Genomic DNA, 12,106 nt, shown 5'->3' on the forward strand with positions numbered 1-12,106 from the left:
ATACTGTACAAAAACTATGGAGTTTCACACAAGAAGTACTGTGCTGCAATAAAATATTAACATTTAAGTGCATAATGAATCTTTAATTTTGTTGAGTTCATGTTACAAACAGATTTATAAATTCAATGAACTTGAGCATACTATGTCAAACTTGTCATCTTTGTGGAGAGATTCCATCCTTACAAATGATTTGTATGGCAGCAGGGATCAATTTTACAACATTGAAACAAGATGGCAAGAACAGCGAGGAAATAAACTTTTGCATGGCATGCAGGGTACAGTATTGTACATTTGGAGCCCAGTATTGATTAGTGCAAATTTTAATATAATTTTATTCAAAACCTTAAGGTTTTGTCAGGAAAATCAATTAAATAATGAACAATATGTTAAGTAAACGCATCTCAGTTGAATAAAACTATCATAATCTTTGCAATACTGTCACATGCAAGGTCAATGGGCCTTACTTATAATGGTGTCTTTTCTCAAAACACAGTTTCTGTCCAGCTCACACGTATAGTATTCTCACATGGACTTGCTGCATGCAGCAGCCATAAAATAATATGTAAGAATTACATCGTTTTTCAATTTATTTGGTACATCTTTCTCAGCTAATGTTCAGTTGGCACAGAAAGGCTACCATGTCTGCCTCTGTAACAATACAGCAATTCAGGGTGTGAGATGCATTGAAATCTTTTGACAACTGTATAAGAGCAAGCATTCCTTTTCTTTTTACAAGTAGTACAAAATTATCTCAAAACAGCTCTGCTTCTAAATCTGCTTTCTTTGGCTTCATCTGACACCATTTTAGGGGAGCATTACATTGTGCAGTGAACAATAAAAAGTTAATGAATATATTCATATATCCTATGTAATCTCCAATAGGGTAGCAAGGATAGAACAGAAAGACTCTGGGTGAATGGTAATCAGAGTTATCAATTTGCATTTTTTCCCCAAGCATAAATGTCAAACAACTTGAATGCCATGACAAGTTGAAAGGTATAAAATATGGACCAACCTCTCTCAAACTCACTGAAATGCAGAGATAAATTGTATATGATTATGCAGCAGTGCACTGTGCATTGTGTGCATTACTGGCCTTGGACTTTGTGAGAAAATATGCAAAAGATATTTAACATCCTGTCAGTGTTCATTCAAAATCATGATTTTTTATACAATTACCATAGTCTTTGCATAAGTTATTCAGATCTGAAATTCAAGTGAAGGTTTCTAACCTTCAAAGAAAGTGCTTGGAAATCGACTGTGAGAAAAATGAAACATTAATCTTCTTTATGCGGTGACCAGCAAGAAACGATTATTTGTTGGATTATTTATTGCTGGTTACAGCACATAAGGGTTAAGCATTTTTTTACTACTGGCTATTTTTGTAAGGTGCAGAAAATTTCCTCATCTCTAGCCTCTTCTGCATCCCCCACTCCCTTCATCTCATCATTGATGGCTCTGTGTTTCACCATTTAGGCCCCAAACTCTGGAATTCCCTTCCATGATCTCTCCACCACTTCACCCCTCTCTCCTAAAAAGATCCATCCTTAGAAACTATCTCTTCAATCAAGCTTTTAGTCACCCATCCTAATGTCCCCTTCTTCAGATCTGTGTCAATTTTTGATTACACTCATGCGAAGTGCCTTGGGATTTTTTTCTGCGTTAAAGGCGTTATATCAATGCAAATTGTTGTATTCTGGTTTTATATGGCTAAAGGCATTAATGCATAAATTGTTCTTGTGGGACAAAGTATAGTTTAATTTGCTAATGCCTATTCAGTGCAAACTATTAGCCCTGTACTGTCCAAAGCAGCATCCCTGAGCTTCCTGGATATGATTCTTTCCTGCAAGCGCAGATTGATCAACACAGTTCAACCTAGTTCAAGCACCTCAATGGCTTTCTCAGATAGAAGTCGATCTATTTCATTCAATTACAAATGTGCTGTTGAGCTGTTTATTATACATGTTGTTTGCCAGCTGCACTTATGCGGACAAATGCCAGTTTTAATTATGTGAATGTCTAATATCTAAATCTAGTTACGATAACTACCTGTTTTTAGTTACCTTTATTCTCAGTTATCTTCAAAATAAAAGTCAACTATAGTGCAGCAAGAGATCAGTCAGTCTGAGTCCATCAGGGGTATGGAGGCTGTGGGCTCCATGGGAGCTTCTAGCCACATCGGCAGTAGCAACAATGGCCAGCATTTTATGGGCCCCCTGAGGCGGGGTCAGAGGCTGGAAGGGCCACAGCAGGTGGCGGGGGCAGAGGGCCCATCACCACATGATCTTCCCAGAGGCCAATTGAGGCCCTTAAATGGCCTATTAATGGCCATTTAAGGGCCTCTTCCCGCTGTCACTGGGATCTTACCAGTGGCGGGGGTGGGGGGCCTCAGCCACGCGGGGAGGTCATTGTAACATGAGGCACACTCCCTGTGGGCTTGGGAGGGCGGCCCCTCCTCTGTGGGCAATCTGAGGCCCACTGAGGACCCTCACCGGTAACAACTTCACACCCCACACCCCCCTGCCCTCTGCCCCCGTCAGGGCCTTCTGGACTCACCTTGCGACTCCACCCTACCTACCTCTGGTCCGGGGTTCCAGTGCTGGGCCTGGGGCCGAGGCCTCTGCAGTACCAGCAGAGGTCACCGCTCCCGGTGGCACTGCCGATATTGCTGGGATGCCAGCCCTTAATTGGCCAGCAGCTCATGGAGTTGGGATGCTAAAGGGACAGGGATCCCAGCTCGTGAAACTTGGAGGTTAAAAGACCGGAGGATTGCTCCGGCGGGGCCACTAAAAGGCCGAGGCGGGGTTTCACCCGTCTTTTCAGCCCAGTGCCCGGAACCCCATCTCTAACACAAAATTCAGCCCCATGTTTCAAGCCTCAATGTTACATTCAGAGTTAGCTTAGAAGAATGTTTTCTGACACTTTCAGAAATAGTACTTTGTAATTATATAGATCCTTTTTTTGATGTGTACTTTGAACCATGAAATTCCTCTGGAGGGATTTTGGCAGTCAATCTGTTGCAGGTTTGTACTTTGCCAGCCCCTGGTGGGTGCTTGTATCAGAAATTACAGAGGTTGCATGAAGACCAAGGTTTTGAACTAAACATTCCAGGGTACTTTATGTTTCGAAAAGACAGATAAAATGGAATAGGAAGGAGGGTAGCCCTGATAATAAAGGATGACATCATGATAGAAGCGAGGAAGGATCTTGGCTTACAAGAACAGGAAGTAGAATCAGGATGGGCATGAATAAGAAATAACAAGAGGCAGAAAATACTGGTGGGAATAGTTTATAGGACCCAGTAAGTAGCTACACTGTGGACATAATATTATCAAGAAAAAAAACGTGGTTGTAACTATCAAAATCTTGGCGGACTTTGAATATTCACATAAGCTTGACAAATCAAACTGGCAAAAGTAGTTTAGAGGACAAGTTCATGGAATGCATTTGAGACAACGTCCTAGGACAATTCATTGTGGAACCAACCAGGGAAGAGGCTATTTCAGATCTTGGGTTAGGTAATGAGGTACAGTTAATTAGCAATCTCTTGGTAAGGCATCCTCTGGGGAAGAGTGATTATAATATGATAGAATTTCACATTATGTTTGAGAGTGATGTAAAAAAGACCAATACTAGGGTATTAAACTTAAATAAAGCCAATTACATAGGCATGAGGGGTTAGCTAGCTAAAGTAGATTGTGAAATTAGGTTAAAAGACATGATGGTAGATAAGCAATTGTGAACATCTAAATAAATATTTCATAGTCTCAACAAATGGACATTCTGTTGAGAAATAAAATGGGAAACAAAATGGAAAAGTACATCCATCTGTGGATAACTAAAGAGGTTAAGAATAGTATTAAATTAAAATAAGAGGCTTATAATATTGCCAAGAAGAGCTGTAAGCCTGAAAACTCAGAGAGTTTTAGAAATCAGCAAAGAATGACCAAAAAATTGATAAAGTGGGAAAAGGTAGCATATAAGAGGAAAATACAAGAAATGTAAAAACAGATTGTAAGAGCTTCTACAAGCATGTAAAAAGGAAGAGAGTAGCAAAAGTAAGCATAGGTTCCTTAGAGGCTGAGACAGGAGAATTTATAATGGGGGGGTAAGGAAATGACAGATGTTGTTCTGAAAGTGCATCCATTTTTTGTTAAATACTTTTGAGGACTCATATTTAACTTGTAAAAATGGATTCATTTTGGAAAGCTGAAGATTTCATAGATGCTGGACTTTAGTTTTGGTTGAAAGTTCACTGAAAGGAAATTTGTGATGTTGTGTTTGAAAACAACCTTTACTGGATGTCACATGCCTTAAGCTCAATAAACAACAAAAACCATGGTGACTTGGGGAAGATGTTTACAGAGAAGTGACATGTCAAAATTTATGAGGGTCCAGAATTGGTTTCACTTCTTAGATGTTGTTTTAGTTCAGTTGAGGTGTGGACAATGTTGAAAAGCAATTGGTTTTGTAGCCTGCTGAAAAAGAAACACCCAGCTCAACTTTCCTGCACCTCTCTAAGAGACCTGGAGAAATCCAGGGTGTTAGCTCTTCTTTCTCTACCTCTTTGAAAAAACCCTGCGAATCCAGAGGGTGATAACTGAAACCCCTGATGTCACATTTTTCTTGGAAAGCCTACCAGACTATTTCTTGACATCTCCGGAATGAACTGCTTCTGAAAAGATCCCAGTGACCCATCACGATATACCCCAGACGCAAGGCCAAAAGGGACAATTGACATCCTTCTCTTTTTTTCTTCAAGAATTAGCAAATATTTGAATAAAGTATTCCTTCTTTGTCTTTTTTTTGTAAAAGGCCTCTGCAGAGATAATTTCTTTATTTTTTTCAGTGGTGTGTGAGTTTGTGTGGGGGATATTTAAAAAGGGAAGTTTCATATTTCAATCTGTGTGTTAATGATTTGCTTCATTGCTAGATAAGTATTGTTTTTATAATAAACTGATAATTTTGTTTATTAAAAAACTTGGTTGTTGTATTTTATTCTGGGATAAAGAGTAGAGTATATGATTCACCATATCATTAACTGGGTAAACATTTAAAATATATGTTGTGACCTAGAACTAGAAAAGACAGTGCACTCCTCCCGCCTCAGTCTTAACAATGCCAAACAAATATTTTGTTTCAATTGTCACAGTAGAGGAGAGATTGAGCAGAATGGGCCTATACTCTTTGGAGTTTAGAAGAATGAGAGGGATCTCATTGAAACATGTAAGATTCTGAGAGGGATCGATAGGCTAGGTGCTGAGAGGTTGTTTCCCCTGGCTGCAGAGTCTCAGGATAAGGGTTTGGCCATTTAGAACTGAGATGAGGAGAAATTTCTTCACTGAGAGGTTTGTGAATAGTTGGAATTCTCTACCCACAAAGGCTGTGGATGATGAATTGTTGACTAGATTCAAGGCTTAGATTGATAGATTTTTGTAATCAGAAGGTATGGGGATCAGGTGGGAATGTGGAGTTGAGGTTTGTTATGACTGAGGTAGGAGGAGTGCACTGTCTTTTCTAGTTCCACTTCTCCATTGGTCAAAATATATATTTAAATGTTTACCCAGTTAGTGATTTAGTCAATCTTATATTCTACTCTTTATCTCAGAATAAAATATACCAACCAGGTTTCTTTAATAAGCAACAAAATTATCAGTTTATTATCAAACAAGACTAATCCAGTAAGCAAAGCATGAACACAAAGATTGAAGTATGAAAGTTTCCTTTTAAAATTCCCCCCGCACACACTCAGACATAGAAAAAAATGCAAAAATTCTCTCTGCAGAGGTCTGTTACAAAAAAAGGCAAAAAAAGGACACTTTGGCCAAATATTTGCTAATTCTTGAAGATAAAAAGAGAAGATATGGAAGGAACTCAGTTGTCCCCTTTGGCCTGGCGTCTAGGTATACGGAGATGGGTCACCGGGATCTTTTCTAAAGCAGTTCTCTTCACACAGTGTTGAGAATTAATCTGGCAGGTTTTTCCAGCTTCTCAGGAGAAATGCAGAACCAGGGATTTCAGCTCTCCTACACTGGATCTATGCAGGGTGTCTTCAACGAGGTAGAGAAAGATGTGAGCTGGGTGGTTTCTTTTTCTTTCGCAGGCAAAACACCAACTGTCTTCAAAACAGTTCACACCTCAACTGACTTGAAAACAATATTCAAACCCCAAAACAGAAAGTCAACCTCCTGACTTCCATAAAAGTTTGACATGTGGCTTCTTTGTAAACCTGTTCCCCAGGTCACCAAGGTTTTTGTTGTTTACTGAGCCCAGAGCACATGATTTCCAGCAAAGGTTGTTTTCAAACAACATCTCAGTGCCCTTTCAGAAAACTGTTAACAGTGAATCCATGGTGACAGATGAATCACAGGAAACAAAACAAGAAGCTGCACTTGATGAGGAGATGATAATGAAAAGTCAAAACTTACAGACTACTTGCAAAGTCCACATCTATGAAATCTTCAGCCTACCATGACTCCATCTCCACAATTTGAAAATGAGTCCTCAAAAAATACTTAACAAAATATATAAAAGCATCTTCATAACAGGTTGAAGATCAGCCATGATCTTATTGAATTGCAGAGCATGCTCTTATTTTCTGTCAAGCCCTCTCATAGAAGTGTAGAAATATAGAAAATATGAGCAGGAGTAGGCTGTTCGGCCCTTCGCGCCTGCTCTGCCATTCATTATGATCATGGCTGATCATACAACTCAGTAGCCTGTTCCCGCTTTCCCCCCATATCCTTTGATCCCTTTGGACCCAAGAGCTATATCTAATTCCTTCTTGAAAACATACAATGTTTTGGACTCAACTGCTTTCTGTGGTAACAAATTCCACAGGCTCACCACTCTCTGGGTGAAGAGATTTCTCCTCATCTCAGTCCTGAAAGGTTTACCTCGTATCCTTAGACTATGAGCCTTGGTTCTGGACTCCCCCACCATCGGGAACATCCTTCCTGCATCTACCCTGTAGGTTTCTATGAGATCCCCCATCACTCTTCTGAACTCCAGCGAATATAATCCTAACCGAATCAATCTCTCCTCCTACGTCAGATCCACCATCCCAGGAATCAGTCTGGTAAACCTTCGCTACACTCTTTCTATAGCAAGAACATCCTTCCTCAGATAAGGAGACCAAAACTGCACACAAGATTCCAGGAGTGGCCTCACCAAGGCCCTGTATAATTGCAGCAAGACATCCCTGCTCCTGTACACGAATCCTCTCACTATGAAGGCCAACATACCATTTGCCTTTTTTACTGCCTGTTGCACCTGCATGCTTACCTTCAGCAACTGGTGTATGAGAACACCCAGGTCTTGCTGCATATTCCCCTCTCTCAGTTTATAGCCGTTCAGATGATAATCTGCCTTCCTGTTTTTGCTACCAAAGTGGATAACCTCACATTTATCCACATTATACTGCATCTGCCATGCTTTAGCCCACTCACTCAACTTGTCCAAATCACCCTGAAGCCTCTCTGCATCCTCCTCACAACTCACCCTCCCACCCAGTTCTGTGTCATCTGCAAATTTGGAGATATTACATTTAGTTCCCTCATCAAAATCATTAATGTATATTGTGAAAGGCTACGGGTCCTAGCACCGATCCCTGTGGTACTCCACTAGTCACTGCCTGCCATTCGGAAAAAGACCATTTATCCCTACACTTTGTTTCCTGTCCGCCAAACAATTTTCTATCCATCGCAATACACTACCTTAATTTAATTTTACATGCTAATCTCTTATGTGGGACTTCGTCAAAAGCCTTCTGAAAGTCCAAATAAACCACATCCACTGGCTCCCCCTCATCAACTCTACTAGTTACATCCTTGAAGAATTCTAGTAGATTTGTCAAGCATGATTTCCCTTTCGTAAATCCATGCTGTTTCTGCCCGATTCTACCACTGTTTTCTAAGTGCTCTGCTATAAAATCTTTGATAATGGACTCTGGAATTTTCCCCAGTACTGACGTCAGGCTGACTGGTCTATAATTCCCTGCTTTCTCTCTACCTCCCTTTTTAAATAGTGGGGTTACATTAGCAACCCTCCAATCTGTCGGAACTGTTCCAGAGTCTATAGAATCCACTATTTCTAGGGCCACTTCCTCAAGTACTCTGGGATGCATACCATCAGGCTCTGGGAAATTTTATATGTTTCAATGAGATCACCTCTCATCCTTACAAATGCTAGAGCATACAAAATCAGTTCTGCTCCATCTCTTCTCATTGGACAATGCTGCCATCCGAGGAAACAATCGAGTTAGCCTTCATTGCACTCCTGCATATAAAAGGTGCAACTGGGATGCCACCCATAGCTGGGGGGGGAGAGCGGTGGGGGGAGGATGCAGCAGCAAAGCCCTGTCATTACATAAGTGAGTTAGTGCTACTGGCCTGAGATGATGAAGGAATTGTAAAATGGTGCTAATCTCTCTATTGGTGACTTTCCTGATTAATTAATTTATTTTAATGATTGAACTTTTAATGTCTGTCATCCTTTCCTGGGCCCTTAGCAATGCTGAACTCTGGGGATGCACTGGCTTCATTTGGGGTTCTTATTGAGCAAATGGAGGAAGGTGGCTGGAATTTTACCTGGCCAGTTAGAGTAAGTTTGGAGGTGGGGTGGTGGGGGGATGGTGGTGTGTGTAAGATGGGCGCAGACTGTGTTTGGCTGGAAGTTTGACCTCTTGACGTCACTTCCAGATTTTACTGGCAGTAAGAAACATGGAAGGTGGAGTTCTGACATCAAGGTGGAGGCACACCAATTGAGGTAATTAAAAGCCCAATTAACTCCAATTTTCTGCTGCATTTCTAATTTTATCAATGGCACATGGGGACCACGGGGCCTCAGAGCCTGCCTGGTGAAATAAGGCAGCAAGAAAGTGGGGGACGGCAAGGAAGCAGGGATAAGTGCTAACTCACTGATGAAGCCATCGGGAGAGCCAATGTGCAGTGGCAGGAAGGATGCTGTGCACAGGGAACTACCAGAGGTTGGCAGAAGGGGAGAGAAGGTGCCAGGACTGTTGCTGCATGTGGTGAGGGTCACGTAGGGCAATGGCACGCCCCAAGGAAAGGACTCAGGGACCTGTTTTGGGGGGTGGGGGGCCATCCTTGTTGATAACTGAGGAATCAGAAAGAGAGGACACCTGCCTTGGGTCTCATCTACCCAGGCCTTGTGGCTGCCATTGAGGAGGAGGGGCACCTAGGGGTGATGGTGGCAGAATGGGAATGTCACTGGGCTAATAATCCAGAGACCCAGGCTAATACCCTGGGGCCATGCATTCAAATCCCACCATGGCAGCTGATGAAATTTAAATTCAATTAATCAATAAGTTCAACTAATTAATAAAAAATCTGGGATTGAAAGCTATCTCAGTATTGGTGCTATGAAACCATCATCAATTGTTGTAAATACCCATCTGGTTCACTAATTTCCTTCAGGGAAGGAAATCTGCCATCCTTACCTGGTCTGGCCTACATGTGACTCCAGTCCCATGACAGTGTGATTGACTCTTAACTGCTCTGTGAAATAGCCTAGCAATCCACTCAGTTGTCAAGGGAAATTGGCATAGGCAACAAATGCTGGCCTTTGATGCCCACATACCATGAAAGAATAAATAAAAGCTCAGAGGGAGGGAGGTCAAGGCCCTGGCAGGGGCACATCACCAAGCTCAAAAACAGCAAGAGGGTCAGCCTTATTTCTGCATGCCAGACAAGGGTGCAGAGGGGCACATGCGCACAGAACAGCCTATTCTCAGGCAACAGCATACCATCCAATGCTGAACTTTCTCCAAGTGTCCGAGTGGCAGTGTCAGCAAAGACTGTGGCTCTCCAGGGAGGCCGTCACTGATTTCTGCACCATGCTGCAGGATGAGCTGAGATCCATGGGGTTTGGCGGATACCTGATGCTTCATCGGGAGTCAATATAGGCCAGCAAGCAAAGAGGTGATGGATAAATGGGACTTGGGCAGAGATAGGACCTGGGCAGCAGAGTTTTGGACAACCTCAAGTTTACTGAGAGTAGAATGTGTGAGACTGTCCAAGCAAGTGTTGGAATAATCAAGTCCAGGGGTAACAACGGCATGGATAAGGGCTTCAGCAGCAGATGAGCTGAGGAAGGGGCAGAGTTGGGCAATATTACAGAAATGGAAATAGGCAGTCTTGGTGATGCTGCGGATATGTGGTTGAAAACTCATCTCATGGTCAAATATGACACCAATGTTGCGAACAGTCTGTTCAGCCTCAGACAGTTGCCAGGGAGAAGGATGGAGTTGGCAGCTAGGGAACAGCAGTAATTATCACTTATTACCCTGTTAAAAACTCTTTTACTCCTGATTGCATTAACCATGACTTTTTTATGCATCTTTAGTGTGAGACGAGTTGCTAATTACCCTACGTTCATGCCATTCCTTGGGTGAAGACTGCAATTGCACAGCCTGTGGAGGAACAGGGTATCATTGACAGCAACTTCCAGATTTCTGCACATATGCGGAGGCTAGATGTTACTGTCAGATTTACTTTGTAATAACGTCGAGCACTGACACCCTCGCCATTATCAGTACAACAAAATCTACACCTATGTTAATGTTCCCCTTACCTACATCCTGTTTCATGGCTGCCACGTTAATGCTACCTCACAGCAACAAATACTTGTGTCCTCACCCTCATGATTCAGGCTGCAAAATTCAATAAGAACTGAAAATGGGCGCAGGGATCCTGATGCGTGATTATCCTGCACCCATTGCTTCCAATTGCTTCCAGCATGCCCATTTAAGTAATTTAGTGTGCTAAGTGTGCTGTTGAGTGGTTGAGCAGGAGACACAAAATCATGAGAGACTAGTACAAGTTCAAACTAGGCTGCACTACTTAAAGCAGCCCACACCTTTTAAAGGGGAGGTGCATTTTGGCTAGAGAACTTGCTAGAAGTCATGGTAAAAGTGGGTTTGACCTGGGAACATCACAGGAATGGTACAATTTGGCAGATAGTGAGTTCCAAGATTTTCTGATGTTGCACTGAAGGCCTTAGTCAAGGAGGTCCAGAGGAGGAGAGATATCATCTATCCACAGGCGATCAGGGTCCCACAGCAGTATCTGATCCAGACAAACTGTCAGAAGTCAGTGGGACCAGATATCTATGGCTGTCCATGAATGTTGCCAAAACAAAATCTGGTCAGTCAAATATTCCACCTTCCATATATGTTGAAGGAGAGACTTTGGAAGATGTTGAGCACATCCCATACCTTGGCAGCCACCTCTCTCAAAAAGCTACCATTGACAAGGAGATCCAACACTGGATCAGCTGTGCTAGCTCAGCTTCCTACAAACTGCAGCAGTGTGTGTTTGTCAACAAAGATCTCCAGGTCGAGAATCGGGCTGTTCAATCACCTAAAGACCCACGGCAGAAACTAGTGACCTTGAGTAGACATCATCCTCGAATTGAGGACAACCAATAACGACAGCGGTCAATGCCAAGAGTCGAGCCCCGAGGACCTGGATGCAATACCGCAAGAAGTTCAATGGCCTCACATGAATGGCCAAATTCAGTGAATACATCTTCAATTGGCATATCCCACCAACTGCACTATTAGCCTCAAACATTACTCAATGCACTACATCCCCATCACTCACCTACCAACAATCTTTATCAATCACGACTCATACTTAACATTCATAGTTTTTCTTCACCCTCACACACTTTATATTGCTGCAAGCGTAACACCCACATCTCACAACTTGCATACACTGCCAGCTATTCAAATATGATAGCCACATCACCCAAAGACATTACACCACACTCACTGACACACTTTTCTCTCTTGCAAGATAACGTGGTGCATGACTAGAGGCAGCAGCATCTAACTGGCAGGGGACAGGCATGGTTATGTGTCCAAACCTCAATGGAGGAGACGGTGCTTGCTATCACTGAAGTTGCTGGATTGAGGCTATGAGCAGCAGCAGGGCAGAAACCATGGAAGATGAAGATATCCTCATACCTAATCCTCCATCTCATGTCCCACTTACCCCTCATCCCATAACCTCTTCTGATTTACAAGCTGCAGGTAGTGTAAACATGCACCTCTTATTTTCCTCCCTCCCCTCAGCACACCCTG

This window comes from Heterodontus francisci, chromosome 20 (assembly GCF_036365525.1).
Source record: "Heterodontus francisci isolate sHetFra1 chromosome 20, sHetFra1.hap1, whole genome shotgun sequence".
Classification (NCBI taxonomy): Eukaryota; Metazoa; Chordata; class Chondrichthyes; order Heterodontiformes; family Heterodontidae; genus Heterodontus; species Heterodontus francisci.